The sequence below is a fragment of the Triturus cristatus genome, chromosome 6 (genome assembly GCF_964204655.1).
Source record: "Triturus cristatus chromosome 6, aTriCri1.1, whole genome shotgun sequence".
Taxonomy (NCBI): Eukaryota; Metazoa; Chordata; class Amphibia; order Caudata; family Salamandridae; genus Triturus; species Triturus cristatus.
The window spans coordinates 1,206,073,397-1,206,095,859 of NC_140589.1; positions in this window are offsets into that span (position 1 = coordinate 1,206,073,397).

Below are 22,463 nucleotides of genomic sequence, written 5' to 3' on the forward strand. Positions count from 1 at the left end.
ACACTCAGACATGATCCAATATTGCTTGAACAAGAATGTCTTTATATTTGATAATAAAATGTAAAGGCAGACACAAGAAACAGCTATGGGCACCTGCTTCGACCCAGCTACACAAATCTTTTTGTGGGCTAGTGGGAAGATCAGGTGGCCAGAAACCTCATTGGTTTTGATTATCAGGTGATACTATGGACCAAGTGCATTATTGATGTTTTCGCCATTTGGAAGCATGATGAAAACTCAGCTGCCAAATTCATCAACATTCTGTATATGAATGAGTATTATTTACACTTTACTGGGCAAACCAGCAAAACCTCCATTGAATTTTTGGATGATATGATCACTGTAGTAGAAGACAAAATAGAAACTAAATGTTTCGCAAACCTAGTGTAGGCAATAGCCTCTTGTTTGCCAGCAGTGCACACCCCAAAGTCTACAACATTTCTTATGGTGAGCTGTTAAGGGCTAAAAGGAATTGAAGTACCCCTAAAGCATTTGAGCAGGAGAGCAACAAAATGATCTGTAGATTCAAAGACAGGGGTTACAACAACAATGTTATCTGACAGGCCAAGAAAATGGTTGACCTGTTTCCCAGACAGAATCTGTTACACCCCGGTGCCAAGCCCTCTGATGAGGAGGCTGGAATGGTAGATTTATCACGACCTTTTCTAATCAGGCACACAACGTTAAGAAAATTGTTAACAAACATTGGCACATCCTGAAAACTGATGAGGTACTGAGCAAACATGTTGGTCCTTCTTCGCAGGTCACTTTCAGAAGATGTTGCTCCGTGATAGATAGTTTGAGTCACAATTCAGTCAGTGGAGCAGAACCTGGTAATGTGCAGCAATGAGGTGGATTTTTCTTCTACAAAAACTATAAGTTTGTAGCCACAGCCATGATGTCCCCAGGGTCACTATCCCTAAAACTTCTCGAGAATTTGCTATCACAAAATGTGTTACCAGCAATGCAGAACGCTGTGTACATTGTTTGATATGCCCCTGCAATATGATGTACATAGGTAGTACAATACACAAAGCTAAGACAAAGGGCACTAGAGAATATGAGGGCAGTCTGCCACACTGATCAATAGTACCCTGTGGCCAGACATGTTGCTGAAAAATATTTTTGCAATGAAAACTTATTGAGATTTGTGGTTTTTAATATCAGAGGGGGGTAGAGAAAAGGCCCTCTACAAACTTGAATGTAGATTCATTTTTGACTTTGAGACTTTAACTCCATTTCGCAGCGACAGCTCCTCCGCTAAGGTGGAGGAGCATAGACCCACTGCTTTAAAGCTGTGCAAAGGAAAAAATAAAATGATGATAACGGAACGCTATTATCATTTTATTTTTTGTATTGCCGTTGCTGCCAGGTTAGAGCAGGGAGGAGGGGTGGCTGCTTGTAATACAGCCTGGGTGGCGAACATGCCCAGGCTTCCACTACCTCTCTGAGCACAGAACCACAGCGCTCAGACCAATCACAACGCTGCTATCAGCAGCGCCGTGATTGGCTGGGCGAGTCTGGTAGCCTGGATGCTTCCTGTTCCTAGTTCCTGCTGAGGAGAGGTGGGGGCTGGCGACCAGCAGCTAAGCTATCTTTTTTATTTATTTGCTAATCCCCCCACCTTCCCCTGCCTGCCCCGGCCACCATCCCCTGCCAGCCGCCACTGCCTTTTCGTCTCAATTGTGATGAGGAAATGGCAGTGCATTTCACTGATGCATGATCATGATGGAATTTTTGCTTCTTTCCTTTTGTTTCTCATCATGAGTGTTATGTTTTTAACCCTGTTTTTAATCAACGTCACTATTTGTTTTTCACTGAAGTCAGTGCACTTTGCCTAGGATAAGCATATCCAGCATGTATGGTGTCACCTTAGAAGAATGAGCTGTCCTAACTTGAGACACTGCTGTCCACATGGGGGTGAGTTCATGTTATAGCCTTCAATAAGGGACAGTCTTGGAACTACTCAATGTATTTGATATGTATTACTCTGTGATCACATTGTCAAGCAATTCAATTGGTCCCATTGACCCACTGCAGTAGTACCCCTGTTCCTGCAACCATGGCCTTAGGTGACAAGACTCTGCTCGCTTGGGCTGCACATAACCACCACTATTTCCTAATTCTGTCATGTCATTTAGGGGTTTGTGAACTGCATAACTTGCCGACCTGATCAGGTATTGTTGGAGCCAAATTATCATGTTTCCTTTGGGGGCTTTGTGTCACGTTCCCAATTTGCATATGGCTCTGCTCTGTTTTAGAACACTGTCATTCAGGCTTTGTGCTCTGTGAACATTTTAGGCTTGTTCTATGGTTGTATGTTTGTCCCATTATTTTGGGAGTAACTACTATTGGGGTGGGCTACCATTGAGAATCTGTGACTTTTGACACTAATCAACAGTATGCCTGTACCACCTTTTTTTACTGTTCATACACTATTAGCCATGTTTATTGTAAATCTCTGCCACATTTATCTCCTTTATTAGCGTTATCATTATAATTTTTATACACTATCTCAGATGGTTTGCTATACATTGCAACACTGCATCCTATACATATGGTGGCGCACTCGCGCGTTAGGGATCAGATGGCACAGATTCATTCTATCAACACACGTGTGCACTTTCACTTTGTTATCCTGTTTCCTATCTGATTTGTTAATTGTGTATTTTTGGTGAGCAAGGAATTTAAGGCTTGTTTATTTGTTTAACAACGCGTACAATCAGTTACAGAACGTACAATGTGACTGACTGTAAACTCTATCTTTGAGTTGCCCATGATTACCAAAAGTACTGTCATAAACTTGTATTTCATTTTAATTGGCATGTTATGGGTACAATACCATTGACAGTGAATGCCCCACACAAATGTAACTTTACATCAATCTGTAGGTATTTGCAATGTAACAAGTGAATATTTCAAAATGGCACCCATGCTTGCCACAACCTTGAAACAATATGTGCAGTTTAGACTGTTGTTTATGTTAATTAGTATGTAAAGACATGTTTTTAACTTGTTTGATTGTAAAGACATGTTTTTAACTTGTTTGGATGAGAAGTCGACCGATCAGGAAATTATAGAAAACGTTACGGCTATCTCAAAATATGTCACAGAAGCACTACGTGTTAAAGTTAAAAAAAGGTTACCCATAAACAAGGTTGGTTTGACACTTGCAGTACAAAGGCTTACTCCAACCTTAAAAATTCCCTACATGCTACAGTGAAGAACCAGGAACACATCAGAGAGGCAAGAAGAGAATATAAGAGGGCATTAAAAGCGAGAAAGACCGCACTAAAAGAAGAAGCATGGCGCACTCCGCAAGAAGCCTCTGAAAATCGAGATCCCTCTGCTTTCTGGAATGCCGTAAACGCACCCTTTTTGGCCGATAAGGATATAGCAACGGTTGAGATTGCTATTACCGAATCGGAATGGATATCACACTGCTCAAAATTGTATGAAAATTCAGCAACAGTTGCCCAAGGCACAGTGTCAAATATGACTGACAAAATGCCTTTGTTTGAATCCAGGGAACTAACACTTGATTTTACTCTTAGTGAGGTCAATACAGCAATAAATTCAAGCCTGGACGGCAAAGCTCCAGGCCTGGATGGAATTCCGGTGGACCTTTTTAAATTCAACTTAGAACTATGGGGGCCATTTTTAACACAGGTTTTTAATGGATGCTGCACATGAGGTCTACTATCAACCTGGTACGAATCCGTAACTGTGCCAATCTTTAAAAAAGGTTACAGAATGAATCCAGCCTTTTACAGACCCATCTCGCTGCTGGACTCTACAATCAAGGTTATTGGGCGAGTTCTACTGGATAGAATGCAGGTATGGGCGGAGTAACAGGCCATCATAAGTGACATACAATATGGCTTCCGTAAGGGCATGGGCACAGTCAAACAGGGCCTAAATTTACATATAGTTCTAGACAAACGTACTGGAGCAAAAGGGGGTAGATTATTTATGACCTTCGTCTACTTAATGGCGGCGTTCAACTGTGTTATTCATGGTAAGTTATGGCTTAATTTGGAGAGTATGGGTATGGATGTTTTAATAATCACTTTTCTGAGGCAGCTTTATTCAGGGGCCAGGAAGAGGGTTCGGTACGGGACAGGCGGTGAACGCACTAGGTACCTTAGCGTGTCAAGAGGAGTGAGGCAAGGCTGCGTCCGTGCCCCGTTCCTCTTTACATTATACATAAATAACCTAGAAACTACTTTAGTCAAGGAGTGCAGGGATTTGCCGACAGCTGCTAAGCGCCCTATCCCTGCACTCCTACATGCAGATGAGGCGGTTTTAATGGCCCGCACGCCGCTTGTTCTTCAAAGGGTTGTCAACTCCTCCTCTAATTTTATGTTAAATCTGGAGTATAGGATTAATTGCTCCAAAACGTTCACAATGAACTGTGGGGTGGGTTCTAATAAGAAGGTTAATACTCTTTTTATAGACTCAAGGCCCATCGAGTGTACTAAAACATTTTACCATCTGGGGAACCTATTTGATAGGTCAGGAACCTGGACCCAGGCAGTTAGAACCAGATGGCTGTTGTTTACTAAGTCACTGATGGCACTTTCTAATTTTAGTCGTAAATTAGGTAGACGACCCCCTGTGGAATTGCTACGCATTTATAAGGCAAAGTGCGTGGCAATAGCCACGTATGGAGCTGGAATCTGGGGCTATGCTGAGGTAAATGCTCTGCAGACTGCGGAAAATTTGTTTTTTAAGTTTCTTTTGGCAGTCCCGGACAGTACTTCAAATTATATTTGACATTCGGAACTGGGCATGCCTTATCTGGAGGACATTATTAAGATTCAGCCTGTTCTTTTGTAGCACAAAATTTGGACCACAGATGAAACTGCTTTTAATCGTCATATTTTAACTGATGCTTTAGGGATGGATGGGGTCAAACACATTAGATGGTTAGAATATGTTAAAAGTTTTTTTTTTTTTTTATTAGAAACCTTTATTACACGATAAAATACATAGAAGGGCCTACAACCACCAAGGCCGGCCGCTACAGAGCCCGAGGGCCCGCAATGCAACGCCACACATTCAAATGAACCAGAGGCAAAGCTCCCAGCAGTTCGTGAGCACATGCAACAGGCCGTGGCCATAGGCCAGGAGCAATCGGAAAAAACAGTTTCATTTTCTATTAAATATAAAACACACTCAAGGCAATGAGAGTCCGAAATAGCAGCGTGCTCTTCCCAGGACGGGGAACAACGTACAGTGTCCAAAGCAGTTCTTGACAGGAAGCGGTAGTGGGGGGCAATGGGAAGACAAAGCATAGAACACACCTCACACAATCCCGCAGAATGTGTGGCTAGGGGGACAAAGCAATATCGACCTCTAATGGCAGAGGCGGGGTGCAGATACGTCCACGATATAAATTCCATGGACCCCATACCTTAGTCCATTTCCCTGGCTTGCCTCTCGCCACATACACCGTCTTTTCCCTAAACATACACCAGTCCATATTCTCCGTCCATACCGCGATCGTGGGGGGCCTCGGGGAGCCCCACAGCTGTGCAATGTCACGCTTAGCCACCATGTACCCCAAAGTCACCCACAGCGTCTGTGCCGCATTATAGTCATTCGGTTCCCAGACATTCAACAAACACCTCCTAGCCTCTGGCAACAGAGCAACGTGCGTGACCTCCTCCATTACGGCGTGGATACCGTTCCAAAATCGCACAACCTCTGAACATTCCCATAAGATATGAAGAAAGGTACCCGGCAGGCCACATCCACGCTTACACATTCCATCCCTCGAGTAACCCATACGTAGCAAACCGGGCCCCGTGACATACACTCTATGAAGGATCTTCAGCTGTACGAATCGTAAGCGGGCCGGGATCGCCACCTCTTTCGGGGAGGCCACCGCCGATACCCAGTCCTCATCGTCCAGTTCCAAGCCATCGCCCGTCCATGCCTCCCGCAGACAGAGCAGCAATCCGCGTGATCATTAATAAGTTTTTTGTAGATCAAAGAAATAATGCTGTCGGGCACATAGCCATCCAACACTCTATCCTCCAGCGGGGAATACTCGGGGATAGCAGCAACGTCCGGAAAGACCGAACACAGCGCATGGTATACTTGTGCATACCGGAAATACTCTCTATCATTTAATTTGTATTCAGTTTTAAGCATTTCAAACGTTTTGAAAGACACCTTCGCCCAAAGATCACCCACCTTACATATACCAATCATATCCCATTTCTCGAAGCCTTTCGTTCTCCACAAACAACCCAGCCGCCCGGAGGCATACAACGGCGTCGCCCGAGTCAAGCGATCCCTCCACCCCATCGCAGCACTCGCCGCATGCCACACACGTACCGCAACCTGCGTGGGTCCTGTCAACCGTGCATCCGGGGTCACCGAGTACAGCGCCCTATTATAATCCCCACCCGGGAGCAGAAATTTATCCATCTCGAAGGCCGGATTCAAGGCAGGACCGTATATCCCATGGTTCACCGCCGCCAATTGAGACGCCCAATAGTATCGTTTAATATCGGGGAGGGCGACCCCCCCATCGTACCAAGGGAGCGTCAACTTGGCGAGAGCGATCCGCGGCCGCCCGTCCCAAAACAGTTGGCGCTGAAGACCCTCCACCTCCCGGAAATAACGGGCTGGTACGACATCTAGAGTATTTTGCAAAGCATACAAGTGTTAAAAGTTTTTAATTAGACTTGGGCACAGAGAATATTTTAATGAACCATACACCATGTGTAATGTGTCTAGGAAAGATCTTAAAGCTAGCTGTTATTTGAGTGAAACTAGAGCCATAAATGAAACGAAAAAATCAACGGTTCAAGGCCATCAACGTACATTGCTGACCCCTAGCATAGAGCCATATATTTCTTTAACTATGGGCGTTTATGACCGATTCTTGTTGACACGCTTCAGACTGAATAACTTATATAGATCTTTAAGTTTTCCAGAAATAAATGATTGGTCTAAGGACTTATGTAAATGCCCGTGTGACGATGTCTCCATACAGTCAACAATACACATATTGTTCTTCTGTAAATACTATATTAGACCAAGAAGGAGATGGATTATCCCATTATTACAGAAACTTGGCCTGAGACGATGTCGCCCTGCCCTATTGGCTTTCCAACTTTTGGATGAAGTAAAAAATGTTTTTAATTATCGCAAATCTATTATTATGTGATTTTATCTAAGTATGTAGCCACGATATGATCTCTTTCTATAGTGGAGTTTTTATAATCTGTCATTTGTATTGTGCTTTTATGGTTATTTTCATGGTAACAAAAGATCTTTTGAATTAGTATGCCTCAATCAATTTGGGCATAACTTTAATCCCTTCACCCATGATTAAGGCTATGGCTGAAACGCATCGGGAGAAGTACTTTGAAAATAAAGGATTTTTTGCAGCTATATAGGAGCGTCTGAACATATCTTTAAAGCTTTAAAGATACAAGGTACAAGTGTGACCCAGACATTACGCGTGTCTGTACATATATGGGTCGCCAAATATGAATGTATTAATATACCAATTAGATTAAATGTACGCAACATATGCAATATTTGTGTATAAAACATGTTGTTATAGATGGCGTACTTTGCATCAAAGAAGCAACATAAATGTTTCTCCCAACACTGGTTTTTATTGCACAAGCACTTTATAAAGTTTTTTACCGACATTTCAATGATCTGCATTCTTATGTAAACATGTTTTAAGATGGCCACGATAACTGTGAAATGAATTTTAGTCCATCATTACTGTTTACATTGATCCCGTGAGGCTTCACGGTATGAAATAGTTGTATTGTTTGCACAGAACCTAACATTGACAAAGCCGCAAGGCGAAACACATCTGTTAGGGGGTTGGGGGGTCTGCAATAAAGCACTTTAGACACGGATACCCTGTGTGCTTTCCTTATTCGACGTTGGAGAAATAAGGCAAAAGTTTCCTGAATATATATATATATATATATATTTCCACAGCGAGGACTCGTTGTTGGCGGCATTTGGCGCTCTTGGCGGTGCGAGAATTGTGGAGACGGCAGAGTCAGCCGTTGTAAAATTCAATCAAGGCTCCTGGTTCAGGAAAAAATCCACACGCACTCCCTGGTATGGTGCAGTTCCAAATCAATTTAATAACATCCCAAGCATGGCAAGCAGGTTTACAAAACCCAACGCGTTTCAGTCAGCTTTGACCGTGAACAAGGTCAAAGCTGACTGAAACGCGTTGGGTTTTGTAAACCTGCTTGCCATGCTTGGGATGTTATTAAATTGATTTGGAACTGCACCATACCAGGGAGTGCGTGTGGATTTTTTCCTGAACCAGGAGCCTTGATTGAATATATATATATATATATATATATATATATATATATATATATATATATATATTACCTACTGGCGGTCGCCAGTAGGTAGTTATAGTTAGGACCCCTTTTCCATAGGAAATCCGCAACATTCTATTTTGAATAACTTTGGCGCCGGTCGACGAATCCTCGCGAATTTTTCAAAATAGGTGGGGCGCTACGCTCCGCTCCTACCCTGAAAGTCTCGGGGGGATTCGTCAAGCGGGGGCTGAGATAAAAGGGGGGTCCCAAAACGCGTTTTTCCCATGCATTTTTCCATAGGACCTTTAGACAGGGCTACAGCCCGAACGGCTGAACAGAATTACTTGAAATTTGGCAGAGAGGTAGTCCCTAGGTCAAGGAAGTGCCTTTTGTAGGTTTGGTGTAAATCTGTTCAGTAGAATCTGAGAAAATAGCCTTTTAATCAATATATATATCTGTGGCAGCTTACCGTGCGCTTACGGTGCGCTTACCGTACGCGTACGGTGGCGTGCGCGAGCGCGATTCTGATTGGCCCTTAGATCTTAGTAAACATTCGAATCGGTCGAAACCAGGAAGCGGCGGCCGCCATTTCGTGTTTTTCACTCAGAAAAAAAAGAGTGATATCTTGAAAAGGGGGCAAGGTGGAGAGTTACAGACCCCCTAACATTTGTAAGGGGGTCAAAGAAGGACAGAAAAGTTCAAAGAAAACATTTATTATTTTTTAAAAAAAAATCGCGGGGTACGCGTACGGTAAGCTTACGGTAAGCTTACCGTACGCGTACGGTAGAAAAATAAAATAAAAAGAGAAATAAAATTCAGATTTAAGTGTTTAGATATTAGGGGGCTCTAAAAAGAGCTGTTGTGTTTATGAAGTGATTTTTTAGTGGTACCTACAAGTAAGTACCGATGCAGAGTCTAAGGTTCAAGAGGAAGACTCTGTTCCCTTCATCATTGAAGTGTACACCATCTCCTCTATAAATGTCTTGCATGTCGTAACGCAAGTTGTTGTGGTAAATGGAACCCATACCATAGTCACGGAGGAAAGCAGAAACAGATTTGTTGACGTGCTTTCTTGCTTTGTCAATCTGCGGACAGAAATGATTGGACCAGTTCCATTTTTGCCTTTGGCATATGTTAGAAAACACAAAGGCAGTTTTAGGGAAAAGTGAAAACAGTTGTGCAAAGGTGTCCTTCATAAGCATTTCCAGACCTACCCCAGTCAAAGTGCCTAGGTCATTGCCACCACAGTGCACTATTATGAGGTCAGGTTGTTGGATTTGCATGAAGGATTTCACCAATGGCATCAATTGGTGCCACTTTAACCCTCTCTGACCAATCCATTTAATGTCTACATTTGGCAAAGCAAGGTCTCTCACCATACCTGTTTTCTCTGCATACTTTTCACTCCAGAAGACATAGCTGTGCCCAACAATCCACACTGTGAACATCTTCCAAGGAGATCTGGATGCACTCAGGAGGTGTAATTCAGTAGAATGGGAAAATGAAATGAAAGACAGTTTGGAAATGGAGGCATACATATTTTTTTCGAAAAAAAAAGAACTGATTGGCTGTTTCATACCATTCTAGAATAAAAACTAGGCTGCATGTGTAAATTAATAGAAGCATGTTTTGTATTGGTACAGAAAAATGTGTTACCAAAGAACAGTACTTTGGATTTGCTGTTAGGTTTGAAAAGTCAAGCACTCTTGCTCTGTGGAATTGAAACATTGTTTGGCGCACTTCTGACCTAACTCCACACAGCAGTGTTCCATGAGCTGTTGCTATGGTAGCAGGCAGAAGTCAAGTTGGGGGAAGGGTACTAGGCAGAAGTCAAGTTGGGGGAAGGGTACTTTTGGAAAAGGGTTGGTTTTCAACCAATAGAAAGAGAATAGGAGAGAGGTGTAAAGAAAAGAGATCCTGGCTCTGATAATCTGCTGTTTGAGTGCCACATTTCTTTCACAGCTAACTAATTTTAAAGGTGAGTTTAGAGATTGAGAGGGGATGTATATGGTAAATTAAGAAATGAATAATAGAAATGGAATTCCTTTTGTTGAAGTTGTGTTTATCATTTTCTGTTTTGGGAGAAATTTAAATGTGAGGAACATGTAAAATAATATGGACTATGTTTTCACGATAAATTAAGGTGTACTGGTATAAAAAAAGAATAGTTTAAGGGTTTGAGGTTGGACTCAGTAATGCAAATACATTCAGCATCACTAAGGCTGGTTGCCCTTGCTGGAATGTAGGCAGTCACCCAGGTTACACATGGTGGTGGTCTGAAAAAGCAGTTTGGACATGTGCAATTAAAAAAATCTGAAAAGTGGATTCATAATGTGTCAGTCTGTAAAAGTGATTATCACTTGTCAAAAAAAAGAGCAGTAAGTGTGCTTTCAAAGTGGCAAAGAAATTTCGTTTTGTGACTAATGTGAAAATATGACTCTGTGTGCATATAGGAATTACAGGCAGAGATTTATTGTGTACTGCTCGGGTGATTTCATTGTTGCATTAGTAGTAAAAAGGGGGAGTCATTTTTTGGTGCAGAAGCAGACTCTTAGCACACACCCAGCTGCTTACCATGTGGAATCATGCACAGTATTTACAAGCAAGTGGGGTTTGAGGTTTCAGCCAGTAATGCAAATACATTCAGCATCACTAAGGCTGGTTGCCCTTGCTGGGATGTAGGCAGCCACCCAGGTTACACATGGTGGTGGTCTGAAAAAGCAGTTTGGACATGTGCTGTTTTCAGAATCTGAAAAGTGGATTCATAATGTATTTTTCTTTTCCAGAGGGGGAGAAAAAGGTGAATGCTCAATTGGTCACTTGCATACTTTGTGGTCTGGTACACTTTATCTCTAAAAGATTTAAAAAAATTAGTTATTAATTTCTCAAGGATCTTGAGATGTGGTAATTGATTTTTAGTGTTTTTAAAAAAAAATAAAAAAAAAATACGCTTACCGTACGCGTACGGTAAAAAAAAAAAAAAAAAAAGTTTCAAAGAAAAAATAAAAAAAAAGTTGAGAGGTAAGGTTGGCTCTTATAAGAGCCGTTGGGTTCATACAGGGATGGAGGAAAGAAAGAATGGGAGTATTATGAGCGTCTACAAACATGCTGGTCTATCTTATTGTTAATAAGGGGAAGACTGATCTCCCCAAAAACAATAAGACCACCACATCTTGTACACCTCATTTCAACCCTCCCAAATCGAGGGTTGATGTCCACAGGAAAAGAAGAAGGTGATGCTCCCACATCAGAGGAAAGGCTCAGCTGAGCTGCCGATGATGTACTCGGCTGAGCATCTGAGGCTGGGCTCTGGTGACTTACTGAAGGGTTTTCTTCAGCATGTCGAGCAAAGGTCCTTGGGTGTCTGTCCTGGAGGTGTCTCTTCATAGAGTGATTTCCAAAGGAGTATTTCCTCCTTGGATTTCCTCTTGATAAAACACGACCACAAAGTTTGCAAGTGACCAATGGAGCATTCACCTTTTTCTCCCCCTCTGGAAAAGTGAAATACTCCCATACAAAAGAAGTCTTTTGTTTCCTCCTTCTCTGGATCATGGTGGTGCTGCTGGCCTCACTCTCAGAAGAGGTCTGCTGTTCTGCCATTGTATCCCAATGTCAATCCAGCTCCTGCTCCTAGAGAATCACAAGCAGAAATGAGGGGAATGGGTGTGGTGTGGGAAGAATCTGGAACTGAAAGTAGTTTCAACCAATGAAAAGTGTTCTTTCAAGCAGTAATGAGGGGAATGGGTGTGGTGTGGGAAGTTTCTGGAAGTGAAAGTAATTTCAACCAATAAAAAGTGTTCTTTGTAAGTCACATGACCTGCCGTTCGCGCACATGACGCTTACGGTGCGCTTACGCAGCGCGTATGTCAGAATCGCGCAAGCGCATTACACGCCCCTGCGTACCCGCGACGTTGCTTCTGGGTGTACGCGTACGTCACTCACGTACGCGCACCGTACTTATGACGTACGAAGCGCGTACCGTCAGCTTACCGTACGCGCACGGAAAAAAATGCATAAATAAAAAAAAAAAACCTTTCCATAATGCAGGATATAGTACATATATTATTTTATACAAAGGGTTACAAAAAAAGACAAAAAAAAATTTGCATTTAAAAAACCGTACAAATTCACTGAAAAAAACATGGATATCACACACGTTATAGTTAGAAATTAGCATTTTAAAAACCTTGCAAATTCACTGAAAAAACCATGGGTTTCACACATGTTATAGTTAGGGATTAGCATTTAAAAAACCTTGCAAATTCACTGAAAAAACCATAGGTTTCACACACGTTATAGTTAGGAATTAGCATTTAAAAAACCTTAGAAATTCAATGAAAAAACCAAAGGTTTCACACATGTTATAGTTAGCTGGACATTTCACTCGTAAAAAACCAATGAAATTTCCCCGTTATAGTTAGTTCAGCTAACTATAACTCGCGCGCCCGCAATGCACTACTGATGACGTCACATATTACATCACTCATGACATGGTCACTGACATCACTCATGACATCACTGATGACATCTCAAATGACATCACTGATGACATCACTGATGACATCATCCTTGTGAAATAGTAGCAGACCTCTTCTTCCCCTAATATAACCTTTAATACACACATTTAAAAAAATGAAACTAAAATGTTCGAAATAATGAACATATCAATATCAGTTACAACAACCTATTCAGTAATTCTAAGAACCACATACACATCCACTCATTCACCAACAGTCCTATACAGTCACTCATACATGTAGTCACTCATCATATGTATTCATACACCTGTACATCCTGTTACACAACGCCACTCATCCATATCTCATTGATCCACTCTCACCATTTCCTACGTTATCCCAGCGCCAAGACGCCTCGGCATTCGAGCGCTTTATAAATATTTCAGTATTCAGTATTCAGTATAGAGTTACTCACACACAAAGTCACTCATGCTAATAAAGAATCAAACATCCATTTACTTGCATATACAGTTATACACACACCACCACACCTACTTCTACAGAAACTTACACATACTTAGTCTTTTAAACAATCACTTATAGAAACACATACTTATTCATACAGGAACTCTTTCAATCTCTTACTCTCACATATACTCAGTTATATACACCAAAAGACACATATAACAGTTAAAAACATATGTAGTTACTCATGGAGACACTATTGAGACAGTCTTTCACTCACTAACACACCTTTACACATACTCATCCACCCATATAGTCATGCACACATGCTGTCTTCAACACATACAGTGAGTCACTCATTCATGCACCTATGCACTACGTAATACCCCCCACCGAACCATGCAGACACTCACACTGATACTCAAAAAACCAACTAATAACCTATATTGACTCCCATGTAGCTACTCACCAACCCATGCAGCCACTTATACACAAAGTGAGAGACTGATACAGATATTTACATATTTAAACATTACTCACTAAGCCATGTATTCACTATGATACATTTTAACAATCAGTTACACAATACATTTTACAAAAAAAATCATCCATTTAGACACTTATATACCCATTTAATCTTCCATCGAGCTTGAGATATACTTATATAAAACCTATTTAATTTTCAGAAAAACACACATTCACTGGATGATGTCATCAGTGATGTCATCAGTGATGTCATTTGAGATAAAAACCAAAGGAAATGATGGACGGAGTGTTGAACATTGCAAGTACTCACCCCCAGTCAACTGATCTGGGTTTAATCCATCACCATTCTTTAGCCCACTCTGCCACCCCAGTTCAGACATGGCCATATGCAAATCAGTCTGACCCTGTGCCTCATGGGAACAGTCCAGTCCGAACTGCCAAGCCATGTCTTCCCTGGACCGGAAACAAGCTTCCTAGGACCGGTTTCTGGCATTTCAGCCGTCTTCAGCCAGGCTTGCTTGAATCCAGTGGCAAAGTGAGCAAGGGACTCACGTCTGAGCATACCCTGCCAACTTATGGCGAACAAAGCAAAAACCAAAGGAAATGATGGACGGAGTGTTGAACATTGCAAGTACTCACCCCCAGTCAACTGATCTGGGTTTAATCCATCACCATTCTTTAGCCCACTCTGCCACCCCAGTTCAGACATGGCCATATGCAAATCAGTCTGACCCTGTGCCTCATGGGAACAGTCCAGTCCGAACTGCCAAGCCATGTCTTCCCTGGACCGGAAACAAGCTTCCTAGGACCGGTTTCTGGCATTTCAGCCGTCTTCAGCCAGGCTTGCTTGAATCCAGTGGCAAAGTGAGCAAGGGACTCACGTCTGAGCATACCCTGCCAACTTATGGCGAACAAAGCAAAAACCAAAGGAAATGATGGACGGAGTGTTGAACATTGCAAGTACTCACCCCCAGTCAACTGATCTGGGTTTAATCCATCACCATTCTTTAGCCCACTCTGCCACCCCAGTTCAGACATGGCCATATGCAAATCAGTCTGACCCTGTGCCTCATGGGAACAGTCCAGTCCGAACTGCCAAGCCATGTCTTCCCTGGACCGGAAACAAGCTTCCTAGGGCCGGTTTCTGGCATTTCAGCCGTCTTCAGCCAGGCTTGCTTGAATCCAGTGGCAAAGTGAGCAAGGGACTCACGTCTGAGCATACCCTGCCAACTTATGGCGAACAAAGCAAAAACCAAAGGAAATGATGGACGGAGTGTTGAACATTGCAAGTACTCACCCCCAGTCAACTGATCTGGGTTTAATCCATCACCATTCTTTAGCCCACTCTGCCACCCCAGTTCAGACATGGCCATATGCAAATCAGTCTGACCCTGTGCCTCATGGGAACAGTCCAGTCCGAACTGCCAAGCCATGTCTTCCCTGGACCGGAAACAAGCTTCCTAGGACCGGTTTCTGGCATTTCAGCCGTCTTCAGCCAGGCTTGCTTGAATCCAGTGGCAAAGTGAGCAAGGGACTCACGTCTGAGCATACCCTGCCAACTTATGGCGAACAAAGCAAAAACCAAAGGAAATGATGGACGGAGTGTTGAACATTGCAAGTACTCACCCCCAGTCAACTGATCTGGGTTTAATCCATCACCATTCTTTAGCCCACTCTGCCACCCCAGTTCAGACATGGCCATATGCAAATCAGTCTGACCCTGTGCCTCATGGGAACAGTCCAGTCCGAACTGCCAAGCCATGTCTTCCCTGGACCGGAAACAAGCTTCCTAGGACCGGTTTCTGGCATTTCAGCCGTCTTCAGCCAGGCTTGCTTGAATCCAGTGGCAAAGTGAGCAAGGGACTCACGTCTGAGCATACCCTGCCAACTTATGGCGAACAAAGCAAAAACCAAAGGAAATGATGGACGGAGTGTTGAACATTGCAATTACTCACCCCCAGTCAACTGATCTGGGTTTAATCCATCACCATTCTTTAGCCCACTCTGCCACCCCAGTTCAGACATGGCCATATGCAAATCAGTCTGACCCTGTGCCTCATGGGAACAGTCCAGTCCGAACTGCCAAGCCATGTCTTCCCTGGACCGGAAACAAGCTTCCTAGGACCGGTTTCTGGCATTTCAGCCGTCTTCAGCCAGGCTTGCTTGAATCCAGTGGCAAAGTGAGCAAGGGACTCACGTCTGAGCATACCCTGCCAACTTATGGCGAACAAAGCAAAAACCAAAGGAAATGATGGACGGAGTGTTGAACATTGCAAGTACTCACCCCCAGTCATAGTTGGCAGGGTATGCTCAGACGTGAGTCCCTTGCTCACTTTGCCCCTGGATTCAAGCAAGCCTGGCTGAAGACGGCTGAAATGCCAGAAACTGGTCCTAGGAAGCTTGTTTCCGGTCCAGGGAAGACATGGCTTGGCAGTTCGGGCTGGACTGTTCCCATGAGGCACAGGGTCAGACTGATTTGCATATGGCCATGTCTGAACTGGGGTGGCAGAGTGGGCTAAAGAACGGTGATGGATTAAACCCAGATCAGTTGACTGGGGGTGAGTGCTTGCAATGTTCAACACTCCGTCCATCATTTCCTTTGGTTTTTGCTTTGTTTGCCATAAGTTGGCAGGGTATGCTCAGACGTGAGTCCCTTGCTCACTTTGCCCCTGGATTCAAGCAAGCCTGGCTGAAGACGGCTGAAATGCCAGAAACTGGTCCTAGGAAGCTTGTTTCCGGTCCAGGGAAGACATGGCTTGGCAGTTCGGGCTGGACTGTTCCCATGAGGCACAGGGTCAGACTGATTTGCATATGGCCATGTCTGAACTGGGGTGGCAGAGTGGGCTAAAGAACGGTGATGGATTAAACCCAGATCAGTTGACTGGGGGTGAGTGCTTGCAATGTTCAACACTCCGTCCATCATTTCCTTTGGTTTTTGCTTTGTTTGCCATAAGTTGGCAGGGTATGCTCAGACGTGAGTCCCTTGCTCACTTTGCCCCTGGATTCAAGCAAGCCTGGCTGAAGACGGCTGAAATGCCAGAAACTGGTCCTAGGAAGCTTGTTTCCGGTCCAGGGAAGACATGGCTTGGCAGTTCGGGCTGGACTGTTCCCATGAGGCACAGGGTCAGACTGATTTGCATATGGCCATGTCTGAACTGGGGTGGCAGAGTGGGCTAAAGAACGGTGATGGATTAAACCCAGATCAGTTGACTGGGGGTGAGTGCTTGCAATGTTCAAAACTCTGTCCATCATTTCCTTTGGTTTTTGCTATGTCATTTGAGATGTCATCAGTGATGTCATGAGTGATGTCAGTGACCATGTCATGAGTGATGTAATATGTGACGTCATCAGTAGTGCATTGCGGGCGCGCGAGTTATAGTTAGCTGAACTAACTATAACGGGGAAATTTCATTGGTTTTTTACGAGTGAAATGTCCAGCTAACTATAACATGTGTGAAACCTTTGGTTTTTTCATTGAATATATATATATATATATATATATATATATATATATATATATATATATGAATGCAAAACGATATATATTATCATCTACTGGCGGTCGCCAGAGATGGTTATAGTTAGGACCGTGTTTCCATAGGAAATCGGCAACATTCTATTTGGAATAACTTTGGCGCCGGTTGACGAATCCTCGCAAAATTTTCAAAATAGGTGGGGCGCTCCGCTCTGCTTCTTCCCTGAAAGTCTCGGGGTGATTCGTCAAGCGGGGGCTGAGAAAAAGGGGGGTCCCAAAACACGTTTTCCCCATGCATTTTCCCCTAGGACCTTTAGTCCAAGCAACAGCCCGAATGGCTGAACAGAATTACTTGAAATTTGGCAGAGAGGTAGTCCTCAGGTCAGGGATGTGCCTTTTGCAGGTCTGGTGAAAATCTGTTCAGTAGTTCCTGAGAAAATAGCATTTAAAAGCATATATATATCTGTAAGCGCGCTCCGAGCGCGTACAGTAAGCTTACCGTACACGTATGGTGCCGTGCGCGAGCTCACTTCTGATTGGTGGTTACATGACTGTAAACATTCGAATCGGTCGAAATCAGGAAGTGTCGGCCGCCATTTTCTGTCTCACACACTGATAAACAAAGGTGGAGAACATGAAAAGGGGGCAACGAAGAGAGGTGCAGACCCCCTAGCGTTTGTCAGGGGGTCCAAGAAGGAGCCAAAAGTATGAAAAATACATTTTATATTTTTTTTTAAAAATCACGGAGTACGCGTACGGTAAGCTTACCGTACGCGTACGGCAGAAAAAAAAAGATTAAAAAAAAGAAATAAAAATCACATTTAAGTGTTGAGATATTAGGGGGCTCTAAAAAGAGCCGTTGTGTTTATGAAGTGTTTTTTTTTGTGGTAGCTACAAGTAAGTACCGATGCAGAGTCTAAAGTTCAAGAGGAAGACTCTGTTCCCTTCATCTGTGAAATGTACACCGTCTCCTCTATGAATGCCTTGCATGTTGTAACGCAAGTTGTTGTGGTATATAGAACCCATACCATAGTCTCTGAGGAAAGCAGAAACAGATTTGTTGACGTGCTTTCTTGCTTTGTCAATCTGTGGACAAAATTGGTTGGACCAGTTCCACTTTTGCCTTTGGCATATATTAGAATATACAAAGGCAGTTTGTGGAAAAAGTGACATCAATTGCACAAAGGTGTCCTTAACAAGCATTTCCAGACCTACCCCAGTTAAAGTGCCTAGGTCATTTCCACCACAGTGCACAATAATAAGGTTAGGCTGTTGGAGGTGTAGAAAAGATTTCACCAAAGGCATTAATTGGTGCCACTTTAACCCTCTCTGACCAATCCATTTAATGGCTACATTTGGCAAAGCAAGGTCTCTCACCATACCTCTTTTTTCCGCGGACTTTTCACTCCAGAAGACATAGCTGTGACCTATAACCCACACTGTGAACATCTTCCAAGGAGATCTGGATGCACTCAGGAGGTGTCTTTCAGTAGAATGGCAATATGAAATGAAAGACAGTTGTAAAATGGAGGCATACATATTTTTTTTAAATAAAAAGAACTCATTGGCTGATTCAAACCTTTCTACACTAAAAACTAGGCTGTATGTTTACATTTTTATAAGCATGTTTTGTATTGGTTCTGAAAATTGTGTTCCCACAGAACATTACGTTGGATTTGCTGTTAGGTTTGACAGGTCAAACACTCTTGCTCTTTGGAATAGAAACATTGTCTGCTGAACTTCTGACCTCTCTGCTCACACCACTGTTCAATGACCTGTTGCTATGGTAGCAGGCAGAAGTCAAGTTGGTGGTAGGGATCATTTGGAAAGGGTTGAAATTTCCAACCAATAGAAATGTGTGTTTCCATTTGAAAAAATGTGGGAAGCACTGTGATTTGGAGTTAAAATGTATATGTGTGGAAAAAGAGAGGGAAACATTGCCATTAACTGGTTCTGCTGAGAGGAGAGAGGTGTACAGCTCACAGATTCTGCCTCTGATAATCTGCTGTTTGAGTGCCACATTTCTTTCTGAACTAACTACTTTTATAGGTGAGTTATGAATTTGAGAGAGAATGTATGTGGTGCATTTTGATATAAATAATAGAAATGTGAGTCTTCTTTTAAAGTTGTGTTTTACATTTTGTGTTTTGGGAGATATTTAACTGTCTTGAACTTGTAAGATATTATTCAGTATGTCTTCACCATAAGTTAAGCTGTACTGGAAAGACCCAGGAATAATGTTTTCCGCCTAGAATCACACCATGAGTCTGTGTGCACACAGGAATTGATATCAGAGATTTAATTTGTGTTGGTGTGGCACTGTTACCCTTGCACTCGCAGGAAAGGGGCAGTTTGTTATCTTGAATTGTGATGGATAGCATTCAGCAAAAATCACTTTCTCACAAATGAGAGGCAAATGGAAACACATTTGTAAATAGCATGGTACATTTTCCTACCACTTTAAAGGTTGTGTTTTACATTTTATATTAAGGAAGATATTTAAGTGCCTTGAACATGTCAGATATTATGGAGTATGTCTTCACCATAAGTTAAGGTGTACTGGTATCACTAAGGAATATTGTTTTGTGCCTAGAATCACACCATGAGTCTGTGTGCACACAGGAATTGTTGTCAGAGAATTAATTTGTGGTGGTCTGGTTCTTTCAGAATTGCATTCGTAGGAAAGGGGCAGCTTGCTTTATTGAACTGTGATGGTTTCCATTGAGCCAAAATTAATATGTCAAAAATGACAGGGCAATGCAAACACATTTGACATCAACATGGTGGATTTTCCTTCAACTCCTGCAATAGGTCATGTAGTTTGTACATGTTCAAAAGTCAAATTAAGCCTTACCACACATGTAGTGTTACATACATGTCTACAAAGTTTATGCAGTGGCGCAAGGATCAATGCAGATCCCAGTTGCACTTGAGAGTAGACAGTCTCCAGAAGCACACTCTTAGCACAGAGAAAGCTGTTTCTCATGTACACTCATGCTTACTCTTCAGCGCCATGTGGTGGTTCAGATAGCAGTGCAATGGGTGAGGTTGGTCCTACATATACAAAACTCCAATTAACCCTTGCCACACATGTACTTTTACATACATTACTACCATGTTTATGCTTTTATGGATGCATCCATGCATATGTGTCTTGTAACTGAAAATACACAGTCTGCAGAAGCAGACTCTTAGCACACAACCAGCTGTTTATCCTGTAGAATCATGCTTAGTATTCACAACTGAGTGGTGTTTCAGGTTGCAGTGAGTAACGCTAACACATTCAACATCAGTAAGGCTGATTTCCTTTGCTGGAGTGTAGTCAGTCACCCAGGTTACACATGTTCATGGTCTCAAAAAGCTGTTTGGACATGTGCTCTTTTCTGTTTCTGAAAACTGGAATGAAAATGTGTCAGACTGTTAGAGTACTTATCACTTGCAAAAAAAACAGTAGTAAGTGTGCTTTCAAATTGGCAATGAAATTTCGCTTTCTGCCTCAAATCACACCATGAGTCTGTGTGCACACAGGAATTGTTGTCAGAGATTTATTTCGTGTTAAGACCCAGGAATAATGTTTTCCGCCTAGAATCACACAATGGGTCTGTGTGCACACAGGAATTGATATCAGAGATTTAATTTGTGTTGGTGTGGCTCTGTTACCCTTGCACTCGCAGGAAAGGGGCAGTTTGTTATCTTGAATTGACTCTCTTGAAGTGCTGGGCCTATCCAACTTATGGGACATTCCAACAGACCACGTGACGTTTAAAAAAACAGCCAAAAAAGTAGTTAGACTTATCTCTACAACTGAAGACAAGGAGGCCCTGACAAAAAAAGCACACGGTTGGGTAATCCTTAATGATTATGGTCCAATGCAACCACAGGCTTACCTCAACGTGGGCATGAACTTAAGAATGAAAGAGAAATTTTTAAAAATGCGTCTGGGCGTAATCCCGGTATATCCTCACCTACCGTCCTGGATAAGAAAAAATCTTGATCCACAATGCCGTCTGTGTAAAGCAGGAAAGGAAGACCTTGTCCACGCAGTGTGCATCTGCCCCAAACTGAAAGATCTGAGATGCAAATTCCTGCGAGACTCATTTAAATCTTATGGTATACGGACATGCAGACAGGCAGTCAAACTTTGCTTCAATCCCCGCAAAACAAAACTAAACTGTCAGGTCGTAAAATTCTTTGAACTGGCCGGAGTCAGATACATGAGAGCTTGAGGACTGTTGATTTTAACAATGCAACACTTTAATCTGAATCAACTTGGCAAACTCACAGGACAGAGAGAACTTTTAAATACCCTTTGGTTAATTCTCTTTGCAACTTTTTGTCCTTTTAATGTTTTTTATTCGACTTGTAAAGATTTTAATTAATCATGTACAAATAAATATTTACTTACTTATCTTGAATTGTGATGGATAGCATTCAGCAAAAATCACTTTCTCACAAATGAGAGGCAAATGGAAACACATTTGTAAATAGCATGGTACATTTTCCTACCACTTTAAAGGTTGTGTTTTACATTTTATGTTAAGGAAGATATTTAAGTGCCTTGAACATGTCAGATATTATGGAGTATGTCTTCACCATAAGTTAAGGTGTACTGGTATCACTAAGGAATATTGTTTTGTGCCTAGAATCACACCATGAGTCTGTGTGCACACAGGAATTGTTGTCAGAGAAATAATTTGTGGTGGTCTGGTTCTTTCAGAATTGCATTAGTAGGAAAGGGGCAGCTTGTTTTATTGAACTGTGATGGCTTCCATTGAGCCAAAATTAATATGTCAAAAATGACAGGGCAATGCAAACACATTTGACATCAACATGGTGGATTTTCCTTCCACTCCTGCAATAGGTCATGTAGTGTGTACATGTTCAAAAGTCAAATTAAGCCTTACCACACATGTAGTGCTACATACATGTCTACAAAGTTTATGCAGTTGCGCAAGGATCAATGCAGATCTCAGTTGCACTTGAGAGTAGACAGTCTCCAGAAGCACACTCTTAGCACAGAGAAAGTTGTTTCTCATGTACACTCATGCTTACTATTCAGCGCCGTGTGGTGTTTCAGATAGCAGTGCAATGGGTGAGGTTGGTCCTACATATACAAAACTCCAATTAACCCTTGCCACACATGTACTTTTACATACATTACTACCATGTCTATGCTGTTATGGATGCCTCCATGCATATGTGTCTTGTAACTGAAAATACACAGTCTGCAGAAGCAGACTCTTAGCACACAACCAG